Raw genomic sequence first — 19,657 nt, forward strand, 5'->3', positions numbered from 1 at the left:
TGTAAGACAGCTGTCTTTAATGAAGGTAACGAGTAGATTAGGAGTGTCTAACTAGTTTGTAGGAGGCAGAACTCTAATGGTTGGTAGGAGATCAAATACTTATTTCTCACTGCAAAATGCAAATACATTTATATAATTTATACAATGTGATTTTCTGGATATTATTTTTTATATTCTCTCTCTCAATGTTAAAATTAACCTACCCTTAAAATTATAGACTATTCATTTCTTTGTCAGTGGGCAAACTTACAAAATCAGCAAAGGATCAAATACTTATTTCCCCCACTGTATGAAGAATATGGAACATTTATTGTCACATGCAGCACACAATCTGTTATTGCCAGAATTTTCTGTTTCTCATTTAATATTGCTATACGCTGTTTTGGCAGCCTGCTGAACCAATTTTCTTCCAGTCCTAGGTAATGTCACTGCTGTACCAAATTTAAGCCATTTCACGTGGCTGTACATTATATGGTAAAATGAATTGTCATGTAAAATTACAGCTTTTCCCATAAAAAAGAAGTCCTCCTATGTCTGTGAATGAAAATTATATCAACTGCTTCAGCAGACAGTCTAATGTTCAGGCTATGTGCCCATGTTGCATTTTTAAAGCTTTTTTCCGCTGCTGAAATGCTTACAAAATGCATCACATTATTTTTAATGGAATTCCGCATTGTTGTGCCCATGCTGCGTTTTTTTTCCACAGCGGAAAAAAACACAGCATGTTCATTCATTTTGTGGAATCGCAGCAATTTTGCCGCTATATAATTGTATTAGGACGCATGGGAAAAAAAAGGGAGAAAAACATGACAAATACGTGAAAAAAATGCTAGAAAAACGAGAGCGGATTTTCTGGCAAGGGAGTCCGGATTTGATGAGGAAAATTCAGCTTACATTCTGCAACGTGGGTACATAGCCTTATTGGGGCCCCTTACGAATTGTTGGGGAAATAAAAATTTTGCATGTCCACATTCAGACAGCAGAACCTTTTTGTCCTGACAGACATATCTGGTTACTGCTCACAGGAGCGCTGGCAGACCAAGCTGTTCTGTGTCTGAGAGTCGGGCACAATAGCTGCTGGCTAAATGATCAGACAGCTATTTAAAGTGTATGGGAGGCATTAGTCAAACACTTGTGTGGCTCACATGGCCTCATTCAGACAGCTGTATTTTCAATCTGTATTGTCTGTGTACAACAGACAACACAGTAACCATATAAAAATCTGTAACCATATAATAATCTATTGTCAAGGCTAATAAATGAAAGAATACATTTCCATTTATAGAGTGTCAGACCCAAAACAGAACATTCATACATTACTACAACCACCATCAGGACATGAATACAGCATCAGGACCATGTTCAGTGCATGAATACATCACCAACCACATGCAATTTTATCGCATGAACCTGCAACCATCATCAGACTGAAACTAAGTACTTATTATACTCTGGTAGTAGCACTATTAAACATTTAAAGTGTAGCGGAACTTTTGGGGGTTATCTTATAAATTTATGCCCCATTAATTATGAGTAGATTGGTATGGTTCTGGGACCTGAGATTTCCACTAATTGCTCCTCTTAGTAGTTCACAGCTTAGAAGGCAGGAGTGCACACACTGCGGAAAGATGCAGTAGAAAGTCGTAGGCTTTGGTGTCCTGAGCTGCGCAGTTATAAGATGTGTTTTGAGCCCAAGTCCCCCCACCCATCTCGAGGGTCGATCGACCTGTGTAAACATGCTGCCGAGAACAATGCTATTCTTTGAGAACAGAACGATTGTTAGTGATCGGTCTGTGCCACTGAAAATGCAGGCTACCTGTTTAAATTAGCTATCGAGTGTTGATCGGCTTCATGTAGCAGATCAGCAGTCGTTTAAACGCCTCAATTTTCTAGTTTAAATTAACCTTTAGATCCAAGTACATTTTTATAGGTGACATCTGTTTTTGTAGTTCTCATCCCCTTCTTTTTCATCTGGTCAAGATGCCATAATGACTTTTGCCATCCACAGCTCAGCAGACTTCCCTCTTCTGCCTTTTGCACTACATCCCGACAGCGTGCCCTCAAAACCAACAATGTCCTTGTAATATAATATCCCTATATAATATAATAAAAAATAACCACACACAGGCAGTGCCCTTAATAACCCCTACTCAGTGCACCTGAATATATGATTGCACCTCACTGCACTATGCACAAAAAATGATTTCCACTCTCTTCTCCTATGTAACATTCCCTCCGCGTCATCCTCCTTTATACACTGATCGCATCATTCCCTTTATGTACTGACTGCCACATTGTCTGCCTTTATAAATTACAACCACCACACTGTCCCCTTATCTATCTATATATATAATTGTCTAAGGGGTACTTCCGTCTGTCTGTCCTCAACTTCCGTAACGGTTATTCATTCGCTGATTGGTCTCGCCAGCTGCCTGTCATGGCTGCCGCTACCAATCAGCGACGGGCACAGTACAATTAGTCCCTCCCTACTCCCCTGCAGTCAGTGCTCAGCGCCCGCTCCATACTCCCCACAGTCGCGGCTCACACAGGGTTAATGCCAGCGGTAACGGACTGCGTTATGCCGCGGGTAACTTACTCCGTTACCGCCGGTATTAACCCTGTGTGACCACGTTTTTACTATTGATGCAGCCTATGCAGCACCAATAGTAAAAGGATCTAATGTTAAAAATAATTTTAAAAAAATAATAATCATTATATACTCACCTTCCGCCGCCTTTCCCGTTCCTCACCACCCGCCGGTAACCGCTGTGTGCAAGCGGCAGGTTCCAGTATCAAGGATCGTATGGCAGAAGGACCTGCCATGACGTCACGGTCATGTGACCGCAACGTCTTCACACCCTGGGACCGGAAGCTGCCGCCTGTACCGCGCACAGGCGACAGAACTACAAGGGGCCCTCGGATCGGAAGGTGAGTGTTTATTTTTTAACCTGTGACATACGTGGCTGGGCAATATACTACGTGGCTCTGTGCTCTATACTACATCGCTGTACAATATACTACGTGGCTCTGTGCTGTATACTACGTCACTGGGCAATATACTACGTGGCTCTGTGCTCTATACTACATCGCTGTGCAATATACTACGTGGCTCTGTGCTGTATACTACATCACTGGGCAATATACTACGTGGCTCTGTGCTGTATACTACATCGCTGTGCAATATACTACGTGGCTCTGTGCTGTATACTACGTCACTGGGCAATATACTACGTGGCTCTGTGCTGTATACTACGTTGCTGTGCAATATACTACGTGGCTCTGCTGTATACTACGTCGCTGGGCAATATACTACGTCGCTGGGCAATATACTACGTCACTAGGCAATATACTACGTGGCTGGGCTATATACTATGTGGACATGCATATTCTAGAATACCCGTGCGTTAGAATTGGGCCACCATCTAGTATATATAATAACAAGAATTCCGAAGTCATATTAAAGGTTCTGGGTAAAGAGATCAATATCTATAGTAGACGATGCCCAGAAAACTTTTTATTAGCTCCATACGATCAGCACACGAGGAGGAGGACAAGGAGCACATAGTAAGAGTACATATGAGCAAAAATCTTTATATAAATGTTAAAAAATGGACAACAGTGTAAAATGCACGTGTAACACGAAAAAGTCACATAAAGGGGAACACCAACCCTCCCTGCACCATCCTAGTACTCAAAGTTTGTGTGAGGAGCCAAGAGACACAGCTCCAAATACCTAATGTTAGTTAAACGGCAAGCTACAATAGTCACTGATGCGCCTGATGAGTAAAGTGACTGCCAGCAGTCATGCCATGCCAGATCAATAAATAGCTCATACCGTGGCAACAACTTTAGACAACATGGGGGCTTACCGGTGTAAGAAGGAGGGGGTCCCACCGGTGGAAAGTCCCCGACGCGCGTTTCGTGGCGTTTAAACCGCCACTTCCTCAAGGGGATGTAAAAAGGAGTGACCAGGGCCTGCTAATAACCTCCCCTGACCCCCATCACATGTGCAACACTGGCCAATCGCAATGGGGTTGACGCCTGGCCTTCACTACGGACTTCCCTGCCGAAATGCGCATGCGCCGTTGGCGCCATTGCGATTGGCCGGTGCTGCGCGTGATGGGGGTCAGGGGAGGTTATTAGCAGGCCCTGGTCACTCCAATCAGCGATATTGGCGTGGAATTTAATCCCCACTCACAGCGCGATGTAGTTCACTCACGTGTACTGAACAAGTTCTGTCAGTCACATTACCATGTAGTTCAGTCACGTTTACTGAACAAGTTCTGTCACTCACAGTGTAACGTAGTTCACTCACGTTAACGTCATAAATAAACTACATACATATTCTAGAATACCGGATGCGTTAGAATCGGGCCACCATCTAGTCAATTATATTCACCTTACCTCCCTCCTATTTGAACTATGCATTTTGCACTGTCCCCTCACGCTGCCTCCCAGCCTTACTGATTTCTCTCTTCACAATGACCCTTCATGCTTCCCCCTCTATCCTGCGTGCCCTCTTCATACTGTCCCCCCCACTCTGCTCCCTCTTCATACTGAGCTTCCTCATGCTGCCCTCTCTCTACACTGAGCCCTTCTCCACATTGAACTCTTCAGTGTCCCTACCTACTGCCCCATCTCTATAAGAAGCCTCCCTCTTCACACTCTGCCCCTCATGCTGCCCTTTCTTCACACTGTCTCCCCACCCATACTGCCCCTTCCTTGCCACATTGTCCCCCCCACCTCATTGCTGCCCCCTTTCCATATTGTGCCCTCACACTATAATCCTGCCCCACCCATTCTACAGTAAAAGCACATTATATTTTTGGCTCTCCAGAGCTTTTACTTTCTCCCAGTTGCTGCTCCAGTGTGTTCCGTGCGGTGCTGCAGCAACGCGATTATGGAAAGTAGATGGGAATAACAAAAAAAAAATTCAAGTTGTTGCAGTCCTTGACAAATACTGCCTCGGTTGTCCATGGCAATAACTTTTCAAAATCTCTCCAGCACCACAGTTGAGCACCGTAAGTTCTGTTTCTTTCACCCTAGCAATTGGCTGTTGGTGCTGGTTGATAGGTTGACCAGGGGTAACTAGGGACATCCCCTTTATTCATTTCTATAACCCTTAAAGCAGCACTCCATTGTTTTTATTTCAACACTGGAGTGGTTCTACTAATCTGTTTCCTGACCCTAGTATTATAGGGTGTGGGAAAAAGGATTTAGCCAGCCACCAATTGTGCAAGTTCTCCCACTTCAAAAGATGAGAGAGGCCTGGAATTGACATCATAGGTAGACCACAACTATGAGAGTCAAAATGAGAAAACAAATCCAGAACATCACCTTGTCTGATTTTGGCAGGATTTATTTATTTACTAAATACTTTTTTTTCCCCACTGTACATACCAGCAGCCATCTTCAGCTCTTGTTGGTGCTGCTACAGGCCGGCACTGCCATCTTGTGACTGCCCGTAAGTTGAAGATAACGGTCACAAGCTCTGTGTAAGTCAGTGCGAGCCTTGTTCTGGTTCTCATAGACTTGTATTGAATTATGACCTCCGGATTGCCCAGCAAACACTGGAGCGATTCGGCTGGTCACAACCTGCAGCAGACAGACCAAAGTGGCGCCGATAACATTAGTAGACGACGGCGGCTGGTAAATATACTACTAGGGGCAGGGAACTTAGATTAGTGACACCACTCCAGCGCAGCAATAAAATAAAAACTGCTTGAGTGATGCTTTAGGACAAATTAAAATTTAAATGGAAAATGTACAGTTTTGTTTATCAATCCAGCCTTTTCTAGATCTGAGTATCATACAATTCTGGCATGAGAGGTGATTCAATCTGTGTGGAGGCACCTAACCACCTTCTGAGCTACGATCCCTTATATACACATATGTATAGAGATGAATGCTAAAAGATGGCAACCAATACTTGTCAATCTATTCTGTCAATTGGATGCACAGAGCGTACAGCAGTAACATCAGGGTGAGCTGCTTTTTTTTTCTTGCTGTGTTTGTACTTGTACACTGTCTTCAATTAGACAACTGCATCACTCTGATGCATAAAGCTGAATATTGCACAAGTTTAGAGCAATTGTATTAGGCTGGTTTCACACTTGCGTTTTTATCTGCATGCGTTTTTTAAAAAACGCATGTGTGAAAAAACGCATGTAAACGCGGTAAAACGCATGCGTTTTTTAGACGCATGCGTTTTTATAGAAAAACACAAGAAAACAAGAAAAAAACAAAAAACCCTACCCCTAACCCTAACCCTAACCCTAACCTGAAATGCGTGGCACTGAAATACGTTTATATACGTATATAAGTGCCACGATATTTCAGTGGCCACGTATTTAAGTGCCACGTATTTAAGTGTCACGTATTTCACGTAAATGCCACTATATTTCAGTGCCACGTATTTAAGTGCCACGTATATAAGTGCCACGTATTTAAGTGCCACGTATATAAGTGCCACGTATATAAGTGCCACATATTTCAGTGCCACGCATTTAAGTGCCACGTATTTACGTGCCACGATATTTCAGTGCCACGTATAACCACGTAGTTATAGTATTTACAGTACGTGGCTCTTAAATATGTGGCACTGAAATATCGTGGCACTGAAAGACGTGGCACTTAAATACGTGGCACTGAAATATCGTGGCAGTGAAATACATGGCACTGAAATACATGGCACTTAAATATGTGGCACTGAAATACGTGGCACTGAAATACGTGATACGTGGCACTTAAATACGTGGCACTATGACTGTCAGAAAATGTTCATTAAACGGTTAGGGGTGAGGTTAGGGGTAGAGTTAGGGTTTGGATCCCTTTATCACCTTGATGGTGGTGGGTGGCTTTTCAGTGTGTTTTCTGTTTTTTTTCTATAAAAACGCATGTGTTTTTAACGCAAACAAACGCATGTGCTTAAAAACGCATGCGTTTACATAGACAGCAATGCATTTTTTTGCCACGAAAAAACGCATGCGTTTTTTCGCGGCAAAAAAACGCGCAAGAAAATGCTACAGGTTGCATTTTTGAAAATGAACGCATGCAGAAAAAAAACGCATGCGTTTACAGACGCGACCAAACGCGTACAAAAAAAACGCATGTGTTTTCAATGTTAAATATAGGGGAAAAAACGCTGCAGACAAAAACGCAAGTGTGAAACCAGCCTTATCTGGATCACAGTTCTTGACCCACTCAGTTCAGTCCTGTGCTGTTCTTCCTGTTATTTCCTTGCATTGTTACTGACTTGTATCTTACCGGTCAACAACCTTGGCTTTTTCCAACCACATTAACTGGTTATATAAAATATATTAACTGGTTAAAATAAAAATTGGAAGAAATTTGTGAGCTACACTTTTTTTTTTTTAGAGAAATATGCTTCTTTCTTCACTTATGAGCCACTTCTCTTGCCTACCTCCTAAAATCAACATTCACTCTGGCAAACTTCTAAAATCTCTCTTAATCCTGATAAAATGGACTACCAGCTCATGATAGGATTAACGCCTCACTGCCAAAGGCCACATCTTTCCCGGCACATGTCAGCCTGGAACAGCCAAGGGTGGAATCGCGATGCACCAGCGGCTGTTAACCCATTTAATGCTGCTGTCAAACGCTGACAGTGGCATTTAATATGCACTTCCGGCAATCGTGTTGGAAATCCACCCATTGGTGACCCCGTCACATGATCGCGGGTCACCGATGGGTTGGCATGACAACCAGAGGTCTCCTGCAGATCTCTATGGTTGTTGTCCCTGCGTGATTGCTATGAGTGCCGCCCGGTGGTCGGCGCTCATAGTAAGTGAGTAATTCTGCTACATGCAGGCAATCTGATAATCGCCTGTATGTAGCAGAGCCGATCAGGTTATGGCAGCTTCTAGTCTCCCATGGAGACTATTGAAACATGCCAAAAGTAAAAAAAAAAATTGGTTTTAAAAATATAAAAGTTCAAATCACCTCCTTTTCGCCCCATTCAAAATAAAACAATGAAAAAAAATCAAAATACACACATTTTGTATCGACTGGTTCAGAATCGCCCAATCTATCATAAAAAAAAAAAAAGGATTAACCTGATCGCTAAACGGCTTAGCGAGAGAAAAGCCAAAACGCCAGAATAACATTTTTTTGGTCACCGCGACATTGCATTAAACTGGGAAAAAAGGGGAGCAAAAAACGAAAACGCAAAACTGAAAATACCTCTTCTGTCATGAAGGGGTTAAAGTCTTTGAAGGTGAGAAAGAAGCAGCAGAGTGAGTGAGAGGCACAGGCCTGCAGAGTGAACAACTAGGGAATGATATACAATCACATAATGGCCAGAAATAGTACTACCATGGGCTGATGTTATTAAGGATGAGCTAGTAGTTGGACCTTTTCGGGTTGAAGATGGTATCAAAATCAAGGCTCAGTTTTTGCGAGACACTTTCTTCAAGCAGTAGTTGAAAGTTTATGGCAATTAAAATCATAGGAACATTAAACCCATGGAGATAGTAGCAAAGACCTAGGTTTTTCCAGTTATAACTTGGACATTTAACTAAACGTTTTTGCTTTTATTCACATTGGAAATTAAGTGCTAGATTTTCACTAACCTTCCAAATTGAACCCTTTCCTTCTCCATCAGGATTTTTCATCCAAGCACTTCTTGTGGATCTAACTATGCATTTGAAAGGTGAGCTCAAAGCACACATTTTTTTCCTATAGGTGTCTGGAAAAAGTTTGCATCTTTCAATAAAACCATTATTTTTATGTAGGATGGTGCTCCATCTCATGTATTGAAGTTCTTCACTGCTTGGCTCCCCAGTAAGGGCCTTCAAGATGAAGGAATAATGATATGGCCCTTTCCTCTCTGTCCCTCATCCCTACTGAGAACTTGTGGGGACTTCTTTAATGGGAGATGTGCAGTGGAGGAAAACACTACACCTCTCTGAACAGTGCCTGGGAGGCTGTGGTTAGTGCTGACAAAAACGGTGATCGTCAACAGGATAAGAAACTGACAGACTGCATGGATGGACGACTTATGGCTGTTATAGAAAATAAGATGGCTATATTGGTCACTGATGCTTTTTTGAAGTGTCAGAACTGTATTTTGTCCTTTTTGAGTTGTTTGGGTTTTGTTCTCACTTTAACAGATTGAAATAAACAATTGAGATAGGATAATTTACTTTTTTTCATGTCGGTCCATAATAATTTTTTACGCTAATAGTTGCCCAATAATTACACTCACAGATATTCTCATAAGGAATACAGAATCTTTTACCTTCTTAAATATTTAGGTTATTAACCTACTGGATTTGCCGACATCACTGTAGTTCTTCAATAATAAAATGAATCATCAAACATACAAATTGCTTAATAATTTTTCACAGTATAGAGTTCGCTGTTGTTGCAGTGGATCTAGTGATTATCATTTAAACTTCAGTTCTTAGGTGTTGTTCATACACTTTATTTTCAAGGGTTTTCCAAGTGTTTTACATTTGTTAAGGTGTGTCCATTAGAGTAGGGGGAAGGTTGCCACTGGGTCCTAGTGTCAGAAGGACCAGGAAGAAGTCTGCAAAGCAAACTGCTGAGACCTTCTATAGTCAGATGCAGAGCGACGTAAGTGCTGCTTATGAGGAAGGGACTCTTGAGACCCTTTTATTAGTCATTTGTGGGATTCCCGATGATCTAACATTTTAAATAAAGATAAATGCTTTATTTATATTTCTTTTTGTATATATTCAAGGCTATTACAAACCCAGTCTATGTGGACCTAGTAAAGACTCAAAGCATTATTCTTGTCAACAACACTCAGCCTTAACCCCTTAACGACCGTCGATACGCCTTTTAACGGTGGCCGCTAAGGGTACTTAAACCACAGCGCCGTTAATTAACGGCGCTGTGGAAAAAGTGAATAGCGCCCCCCAGAGTCGGATTTTCTCTGGGGTCTCGGTTGCCGGGGGTAGCCGAGACCCCAGAGAACATGATTCGGGGTTTTTTTACCGACCCCCGAGTTGCGATCGCCGGTAATTAACCGTTTACCGGCGATCGCAAAAAAAAAATGCGATCTCCCTTTTAATTTCTCTGTCCTCCGATGTGATCGCACATCAGAGGACAGAGAAATGGGGTCCCCGATAGCCCCCCGATACTCACCTGTCTCCCCCGGTGCTCCTCGTGGCTCCCGATGGGCGCCGCCATCTTTTTCCGGGGAAAAAATGGCGGGCGCATGCGCAGTGCGCCCGCCGGCCGGTACCCGGAGGATCTTTGGGGTCTCGGCTGCCGGGGGTAGCAGAGACCCCAAAGAACATGATTGGGGTCGGTTCTTACCGACCCCTGTTTTGCGATCGCCGGTAATTAATGGTTTACAGGCGGTCGCAAAAAAAAAAAGTAAAAGCGATCGGTCATTCTCTGTCCTCTGATGTGATCGCACATCAGAGGACAGAGAAATAGGGGGATTTGGGGACCCTGCTATACTTACCGGTGTCCCTGGGTCCTCCTGCGTCCCCTCCTGCCCGCCGGCTTCTTCCTATGGAAAGAAAATGGTGGGCACATGCGCAGTGCGCCCGCTCTCTGCTGCCATCTGCCGGCTGGCAGGAGAGAGGAGTTGGGGCTAAAATTAGGGTTAGGGTTGGGGCTAATTTAGGGTTAGGGTTGGGGCTAAATTTAGGGTTAGGGCTAGGGTTAGGCTTCTTTCACACTTGCGTCGGTACGGGGCCGTCGCAATCCGTCGGCCCGACGCACGTTGTGAAAATTGTGCACAACATGGGCAGCGGATGCAGTTTTTCAACGCATCCGCTGCCCAGCCTATGTCCTGGGGAGGAGGGGGCAGAGTTACGATCACGCATGAGCGGAAATGGCGGACGCGACGTACAAAAAAAAGGTTACATTGAACTTTTTTTTTGTGACGACGGTCCGCCAAAACACAACGGATCCAGTGCACGACAGACGCGACTGTCATGAATCCCAATGGCTAGGGATAGCACAGGACAAGCAAAGTACAAATATATTACGGACGAGCTCTAGGGTGATGGAACCTGGGCTGACCGCTGCCCTACGCCTGACAAACGCAACTAGAGATAGCCAGGGATCGTGCCTACGTTGGTTCTAGACGCCACGCACCAGCCTAAGAGCTAACTAGCACTGCAGAGAAAATAAAGACCTCACTTGCCTCCAGCGGAATGAACCCCAAAAGATATAGTTGCCCCCCACATGTATTGACGGTGAAATGAGAGGAAGGCACACACATAGAGATGATATATATAGTTTTAGCAAATTGAGGCCCGCTGTAAACTAGAAAGCAGAACGATACAAAAGGGGACTGAGCGGTCAGCAAAAAACCCTAATCAAAAAACCATCCTGAGATTACAAGAACCCATGTGCCAACTCATGGCACATGGGGAGAACCTCAGTCCACTAGAGCTACCAGCTAGCATAGAGACATAATAAGCAAGCTGGACAAAAAACCAAACAACTGAAAATCAGCACTTAGCTTATCCTGAAAGATCTGGGAGCAGGTAGGCAGGAACCAAACAGAGCACATCTGAATACATTGATAGCCGGCAAGGGAAATGACAGAAAGGCCAGGTAAAATAGGAAACACCCAGCCACTGATGGACAGGTGGAAACCAAAGGCCGCAACCCACCAAAGTCACCCAGTACCAGCAGTAACCACCAGAGGGAGCCCACAAACAGAATCCACAACAGTACCCCCCCCTTGAGGAGGGGTCACCGAACCCTCACGAGAACCCCCAGGATGATCAGGGTGAGCTCTATGGAAGGCGCGGACCAAATCAGTCGCATGAACATCGGAGGCGACCACCCAGGAATTATCCTCCTGACCATAACCCTTCCACTTAACCAAATACTGGAGTTTGCGTCTGGAAACACGAGAATCCAAGATCTTCTCAACAACATACTCCAATTCTCCCTCCACCAGCACCGGAGCAGGAGGCTCAACCGAAGGAACAACGGGCACCTCATACCTCCGCAACAACGACCGATGGAACACATTATGAATAGCAAACGATGCTGGGAGATGCAAACGAAAAGATACAGGGTTAAGAATCTCCGAGATCCTATAAGGACCGATGAACCGAGGCTTGAACTTAGGAGAAGAGACCTTCATAGGGACAAAACGAGAAGACAACCACACCAAATCCCCAACAAGAAGTCGGGGACCCACGCGGCGACGGCGATTAGCAAACTGCTGAGTCTTCTCCTGAGATAACTTCAAATTGTCCACCACCTGATTCCAAATCTGATGTAGCCTGTCCACCACCACGTCCACTCCAGGACAATCCGAAGGCTCCACCTGACCAGAGGAAAAACGAGGATGAAACCCCGAATTACAAAAAAAAGGAGAGACCAACGTGGCCGAACTAGCCCGATTATTAAGAGCAAATTCGGCCAGTGGCAAAAAAGCAACCCAGTCATCTTGATCAGCAGAAACAAAACACCTCAAATAAGTTTCCAAGGTCTGATTAGTTCGCTCCGTCTGGCCATTCGTCTGAGGATGGAATGCAGACGAGAAAGACAAATCAATGCCCATCTTGGCACAAAACGTCCGCCAAAATCTAGACACAAACTGGGATCCCCTGTCAGAAACGATATTCTCCGGAATCCCATGCAAACGAACCACGTTCTGAAAAAATAAAGGGACCAACTCAGAGGAGGAAGGCAACTTAGGCAAGGGCACCAAATGAACCATCTTAGAAAAGCGGTCACACACAACCCAGATAACGGACATTTTCTGTGAAACCGGGAGATCAGAAATAAAATCCATGGAAATGTGCGTCCAAGGCCTCTTCGGGATGGGCAAGGATAACAACAACCCACTGGCCCGAGAACAGCAAGGCTTAGCTCGAGCACACACTTCACAAGACTGCACAAAGGTACGCACATCCCTAGACAAGGAAGGCCACCAAAAAGACCTGGCCACCAAGTCTCTAGTACCAAATATTCCAGGATGACCAGCCAACACAGAAGAATGGACCTCGGAGATGACTCTACTGGTCCAATCATCCGGAACAAACAGTCTTTCTGGTGGACAACGATCCGGTTTATCCACCTGAAACTCCTGCAATGCACGTCGCAAGTCTGGGGATACGGCGGACAATATTACCCCATCCCTAAGGATACCAGTAGGCCCAGAGTCTCCAGGAGAGTCAGGCACAAAACTCCTGGAAAGAGCATCTGCCTTCACATTCTTTGAACCTGGCAGGTATGAAACCACGAAATTGAAACGAGAAAAAAAAAACGACCAACGAGCCTGTCTAGGATTCAAACGCCTGGCAGACTCAAGGTAAATGAGATTCTTGTGATCAGTCAAGACCACCACACGATGTTTAGCACTCTCAAGCCAATGACGCCACTCCTCAAATGCCCACTTCATGGCCAAAAGCTCCCGATTACCCAAATCATAATTGCGCTCGGCGGGCGAGAATTTTCTAGAGAAGAATGCACATGGCTTCATCACCGAGCCATTAGAACTTCTCTGTGACAAAACCGCCCCCGCTCCAATCTCGGAAGCATCAACCTCAACCTGAAAAGGAAGTGAAACATCTGGTTGACAACACAGGAGCAGAAGAAAACCGGCGCTTAAGTTCCTGAAAGGCCTCCACGGCCGCAGGAGACCAATCAGCAACATCAGCACCCTTTTTAGTCAAATAAGTCAAAGGTTTAACAATACTGGAAAAATTAGCAATGAACCGACGATAAAAATTAGCAAACCCCAAGAACTTCTGAAGGCTCTTAACAGATGTAGGTTGTGTCCAGTCACAAATCGCCTGAACCTTGACGGGATCCATCTCAATAGTAGAAGGAGAAAAAATGTACCCCAAAAAAGAAATCTTCTGGACTCCGAAGAGACACTTTGAGCCCTTCACAAACAGAGAATTGGCCCGCAGAACCTGAAACACCTTCCTGACCTGTAGAACATGAGACTCCCAGTCATCAGAAAACACCAAAATATCATCCAAATACACAATCATAAACTTATCCAGATATTCACGGAAAATATTGTGCATAAAGGACTGAAAGACTGACGGAGCATTGGAGAGTCCAAAAGGCATTACCAAATACTCAAAATGGCCCTCAGGCGTATTAAATGCGGTTTTCCACTCATCACCCTGTTTTATCCGCACCAGATTATACGCACCGCGAAGATCTATCTTAGTGAACCACCTAGCCCCCTTAATGCGAGCAAACAAATCAGTCAATAATGGCAATGGATACTGATACTTGACTGTAATCTTATTCAGAAGGCGATAATCTATACAAGGCCTCAGGGAACCATCTTTTTTTGCCACAAAAAAAAAACCTGCTCCCAGAGGGGACGAAGATGGACGAATATGTCCCTTTTCCAAGGACTCCTTAATATAATTCCGCATAGCAGTATGCTCTGGCAGTGACAGATTAAATAAATGACCCTTAGGGAACTTACTGCCAGGAATCAATTCTATAGCACAGTCACAATCTCTATGCGGAGGGAGCGAATTGAGCTTAGGCTCCTCAAAAACATCCCTATAGTCAGACAAAAACGCAGGGATCTCAGAAGGAGTAGATGAAGCGATTGAAATCGGAGGTGCATCATCATGAACCCCCTGACATCCCCAGCTTAACACATAATCCTGTCCTGGACTGGAAAACGATGTCTGAGTTTGTAACCATGGCAGACCAAGCACTAGTACATCATGTAAATTATAAAGTACAAGGAAGCGAATCACCTCCTGATGAACGGGAGTCATGCGCATGGTCACTTGTGTCCAATACTGCGGTTTATTCATAGCCAATGGTGTAGAGTCAATTCCCTTCAGAGGAATAGGAACTTCCAGAGGTTCCAGACTAAAACCGCAGCGTTTAGCAAATGACCAATCCATAAGACTCAGGGCAGCGCCCGAATCCACATAGGCATCGACGGAAATGGAAGACAGTGAAAAAATCAGAGTCACAGACAAAATGAACTTAGGCTGCAGAGTACCAATGGCAAAAGATTTATCAACCCTTTTTGTGCGTTTAGAGCATGCTGATATAACATGAGCTGAATCACCACAATAGAAACACAATCCATTTTTCCGCCTATAATTTTGCTGTTCACTTCTGGACTGAATTCTATCACATTGCATAGTCTCAGGTGCCTGTTCAGAAGACACCGCCAACTGGTGCACGGGTTTGCGCTCCCGTAAACGCCGATCAATCTGAATGGCCATAGCCATAGACTCATTCAGACCTGTAGGCGTAGGGAACCCCACCATAATATCCTTAATGGCCTCAGAAAGACCATTTCTGAAGTTTGCAGCCAGGGCACACTCATTCCACTGAGTAAGCACCGACCATTTCCGAAACTTCTGACAATATATCTCCGCTTCATCATGCCCCTGAGAGAGGGCTAATAAAGCCTTTTCAGCCTGAATCTCCAGGTTAGGTTCCTCATAGAGCAATCCCAATGCCAGAAAAAACGCATCCACACTGAGCAATGCAGGATCCCCTGGTGCCAATGCAAATGCCCAATTCTGAGGGTCGCCCCGCAGGAAAGATATTACAATCTTGACCTGTTGAGCAGGGTCTCCAGAGGAGCAAGATTTTAAAGAAAGAAACAATTTACAATTGTTCCTGAAATTCAGGAAGGTAGATCTATCTCCAGAAAAGAACTCTGGAATAGGAATTCTAGGTTCAGACATGGGAGTGTGAACAACAAAATCCTGTATGTTTTGAACTTTTGCCGCGAGATTACTCAGGCTGGAAGCCAAACTCTGGACATCCATGTTAAACAGCTAAGATCAGAGCCATTCAAGGGTTAAGAGGAGGTAAGAAGCAGCTAGACAGCAATTAAGGGCTAGGCAGCAAAACTCTGAAGGGAAAAAAAAAAATAAAAATTTCCCTTAAACACTTCTCTTTCTCCTGCTTCAGCCCAAACAATTAACACTTTGTGGGCCGGCTATACTGTCATGAATCCCAATGGCTAGGGATAGCACAGGACAAGCAAAGTACAAATATATTACGGACGAGCTCTAGGGTGATGGAACCTGGGCTGACCGCTGCCCTACGCCTGACAAACGCAACTAGAGATAGCCAGGGAGCGTGCCTACGTTGGTTCTAGACGCCACGCACCAGCCTAAGAGCTAACTAGCACTGCAGAGAAAATAAAGACCTCACTTGCCTCCAGCGGAATGAACCCCAAAAGATATAGTTGCCCCCCACATGTATTGACGGTGAAATGAGAGGAAGGCACACACATAGAGATGATATATATAGTTTTAGCAAATTGAGGCCCGCTGTAAACTAGAAAGCAGAACGATACAAAAGGGGACTGAGCGGTCAGCAAAAAACCCTAATCAAAAAACCATCCTGAGATTACAAGAACCCATGTGCCAACTCATGGCACATGGGGAGAACCTCAGTCCACTAGAGCTACCAGCTAGCATAGAGACATAATAAGCAAGCTGGACAAAAAACCAAACAACTGAAAATCAGCACTTAGCTTATCCTGAAAGATCTGGGAGCAGGTAAGCAGGAACCAAACAGAGCACATCTGAATACATTGATAGCCGGCAAGGGAAATGACAGAAAGGCCAGGTAAAATAGGAAACACCCAGCCACTGATGGACAGGTGGAAACCAAAGGCCGCAACCCACCAAAGTCACCCAGTACCAGCAGTAACCACCAGAGGGAGCCCACAAACAGAATCCACAACACGCGACGTGTGGCCATCCGTCGGCAATACAAGTCTATGGGCAAAAAAGGCATTCTGCGGGATCCGTTTTTGGTCCAAAACGACGGATTGCGATGGATGCCACATTACGCAAGTGTGAAAGTAGCCTTAGGGCTAGGGTTAGGGTTGGGGCTAAAGTTAGGGCTAGGGTTAGGGTTAAATTTAGGGTTGGGGCTAAATTTAGGGTTAGGGCTAGGGTTGGGGCTAAAATTAGGGCTAGGGTTAGGGTTGGGGCTAGGGTTGGGGCTAAAGTTAGGGTTAGAGTTGGGATTAGGGTTAGGGTTTGGATTAGGGTTGGCATTAGGGTTACGTTTGGGATTAGGGTTAGGTTTGGGATTAGGGGTGTATTGGGATTAGGGTTAGGGTTGAGGTTAGGGTTGAGATTAGGATTAGGGGTGTGTTGGATTTAGGGTTTTGATTAGGGTTATGGCTAGGGTTGAGATTAGGGTTGTTTTGGGGTTAGGCTTGTAATTAGGATTATGGATCGGGTTGGGATTAGGGTAAGGGGTGTGTTGGGGGTTAGGGTTGGAGTTAGAGTTGGGGGGTTTCCACTGTTTAGGTACATCAGGGGGTCTCCAAACACGACAGCCAATTTTGAGCTCAAAAAGTCAAATGGTGCTCCCTCACTTCTGAGCTCTGCCGTGCGCCCAAACAGTGGTTTACCCCCACATATGGGGCATCAGCGTACTCGGGATAAATTGGATAACAACTTTTGGGGTCCAATTTCTCCTGTTACCCTTGTGAAAATAAAAACTTGGGGGCTAAAAAATCTTTTTTGTGGAAAAAAAAAAAAATTTTATTTTAACGACTCTGCATTATAAACTTCTGTGACGCACTTGGGCATTCAAAGTTCTCACCACATATCTAGATAAGTTCCTTGGGGGGATCTAGTTTCCAAAATGGGGTCACTTGGGTGTTTCTACTGTTTAGGCACATCAGGGGCTCTCCAAACGCGACATGGCGTCCGATCTCAATTCCAGACAATTCTACATTGAAAAAGTAAAACGGTACTCCTTCTCTTCAAAGCTCTGTGGTGCGCCCAAACAGTGGTTTACCCCCACATATGGGGTATCGACGTATTCAGGACAAATTGGACAACAACTTTTGTGGTCTAATTTCTCCTTCTACCCTTGTGAAAATAAGAATTTGTGGGCGAAAAATCATTTTTGTGTAAACAAATGCGATTTTTTATTTTCACGGCTCTACGTTATAAACTTCTGTGAAGTACTTGGGAGTTCAAAGTGCTCACCACACATCTAGATAAGTTCCTTAAGGGGTCTAGTTTCCAAAATGGTGTCACTTGTGGGGGGTTTCCACTGTTTAGGCACATCAGGGGCTCTTTAAACGTGACATGGCGTCCGATCTCAATTCCAGCCAATTCTGCATTGAAAAAGTCAAATGGCGCTCCTTCACTTCCAAGCTCTGTGGTGCGCCCAAACAGTGGTTTACCCCCACATATGGGGTATCGGCGTATTCAGGAGAAATTGCACAACAAAATTTATGGTTAAATTTCTGTTTTTACACTTGTGAAAATAAAAAAAAAAATGGTTCTGAAGTAAAATGTTTGCAAAAAAAAGTTAAATGTTCATTTTTTCCTTCCACATTGTTTCAGTTCCTGTGAAGCACGTAAAGGGTTAATAAACTTCTTGAATGTGGTTTTGAGCACCTTGAGGGGTGCAGTTTTTAGAATGGTGTCACACTTGGTTATTTTCTATCATATAGACCCCTCAAAATGACTTCAAATGTGATGTGGTCCCTAAAAAAAAATGGTGTTGTAAAAATGAGAAATTGCTGGTCAACTTTTAACCCTTATAACTCCTTAACAAAAATAAATTTTGTTTCCAAAATTGTGCTGATGTAAAGTAGACATGTGGGAAATGTTATTTATTAACTATTTTTCGTGACAAATCTCTGTGATTTAAGGGCATAAAAATACAAATTTTGAAAATTGTAAAATTTTAAACATTTTCGCCATATTTCCGTTTTTTTCATAAATAATCGCAAGTAATATCGAAGAAATGTTACCACTAACATGAAGTACAATATGTCACGAAAAAACTATCTCAGAATCAGCGGGATCCGTTAAAGCGTTCCAGAGTTATAACCTCATAAAGTGACAGTGGTCAGAATTGTAAAAATTGGCTCGGTCATTAAGTACCAAATTGGCTCTGTCACTAAGGGGTTAAAAACTGCTACATCTATGGAACTGTAGTTGAAGTGTAAATGTACAGAAATGATAAGGTAGCACTGCGGCTCAGTGGGTAGCACTGTTATTGCCCAATGCTGATCCATGAGTCTTTCCTCTCCTTCCTGGCCTGGAACAATGGTGCCTGACACAATCTCTGTTCTAGTTCAATGGGTTTAAGGTAAATGGGTCTGTGCAGGCCAGTCAAGGTCTCCATGCCAAACTCACAAAATCATGCCTTTATTAACCTTGATTTGTACATTGAGGCAAAGTCTGAAAAGAAAAGGGCCTTCCCCAAACTGTTACTGCAAAGTTAAAAGCATACAATTATCCAAATTGTCTCGGTATACTGAAGCATTAAGATTTCCCTCTACTGGAAATAAGGAGCCTAAGCCAAGCAATGAATTGTTAACACCCCCATAGCATTATCTGTCCTCCACCAAACTTTACAGTTAGCAGGTAATATATTCCTGGAAAATGCCAAACTCAGACTCGTCCATCAGACTGCCAGAGATAGTAGCTGTGTGTATTACACCACTCCATCCAATGCTAAGCATTGTGCTTGAAGATGTAAGACTTATATGCAGCCGCTCAGCTCTGGAAACCCATGGCATAGACAGTCAACTTTTATATATAACTAGCTGAAGAGCCCGGCGTTGCCTGGGCATAGTAAATATCTGTGGTTAGTTATAGCGCCTCACTTCTCTTATCTTCTCATCATGCTTCTCATTTAGCACCTCACTTCTCTCATTTTCCCCTCACACCTCTCATTTTCCCCCTCACTC

Source organism: Ranitomeya variabilis, chromosome 1 (genome assembly GCF_051348905.1).
Source record: "Ranitomeya variabilis isolate aRanVar5 chromosome 1, aRanVar5.hap1, whole genome shotgun sequence".
Taxonomy (NCBI): domain Eukaryota; kingdom Metazoa; phylum Chordata; class Amphibia; order Anura; family Dendrobatidae; genus Ranitomeya; species Ranitomeya variabilis.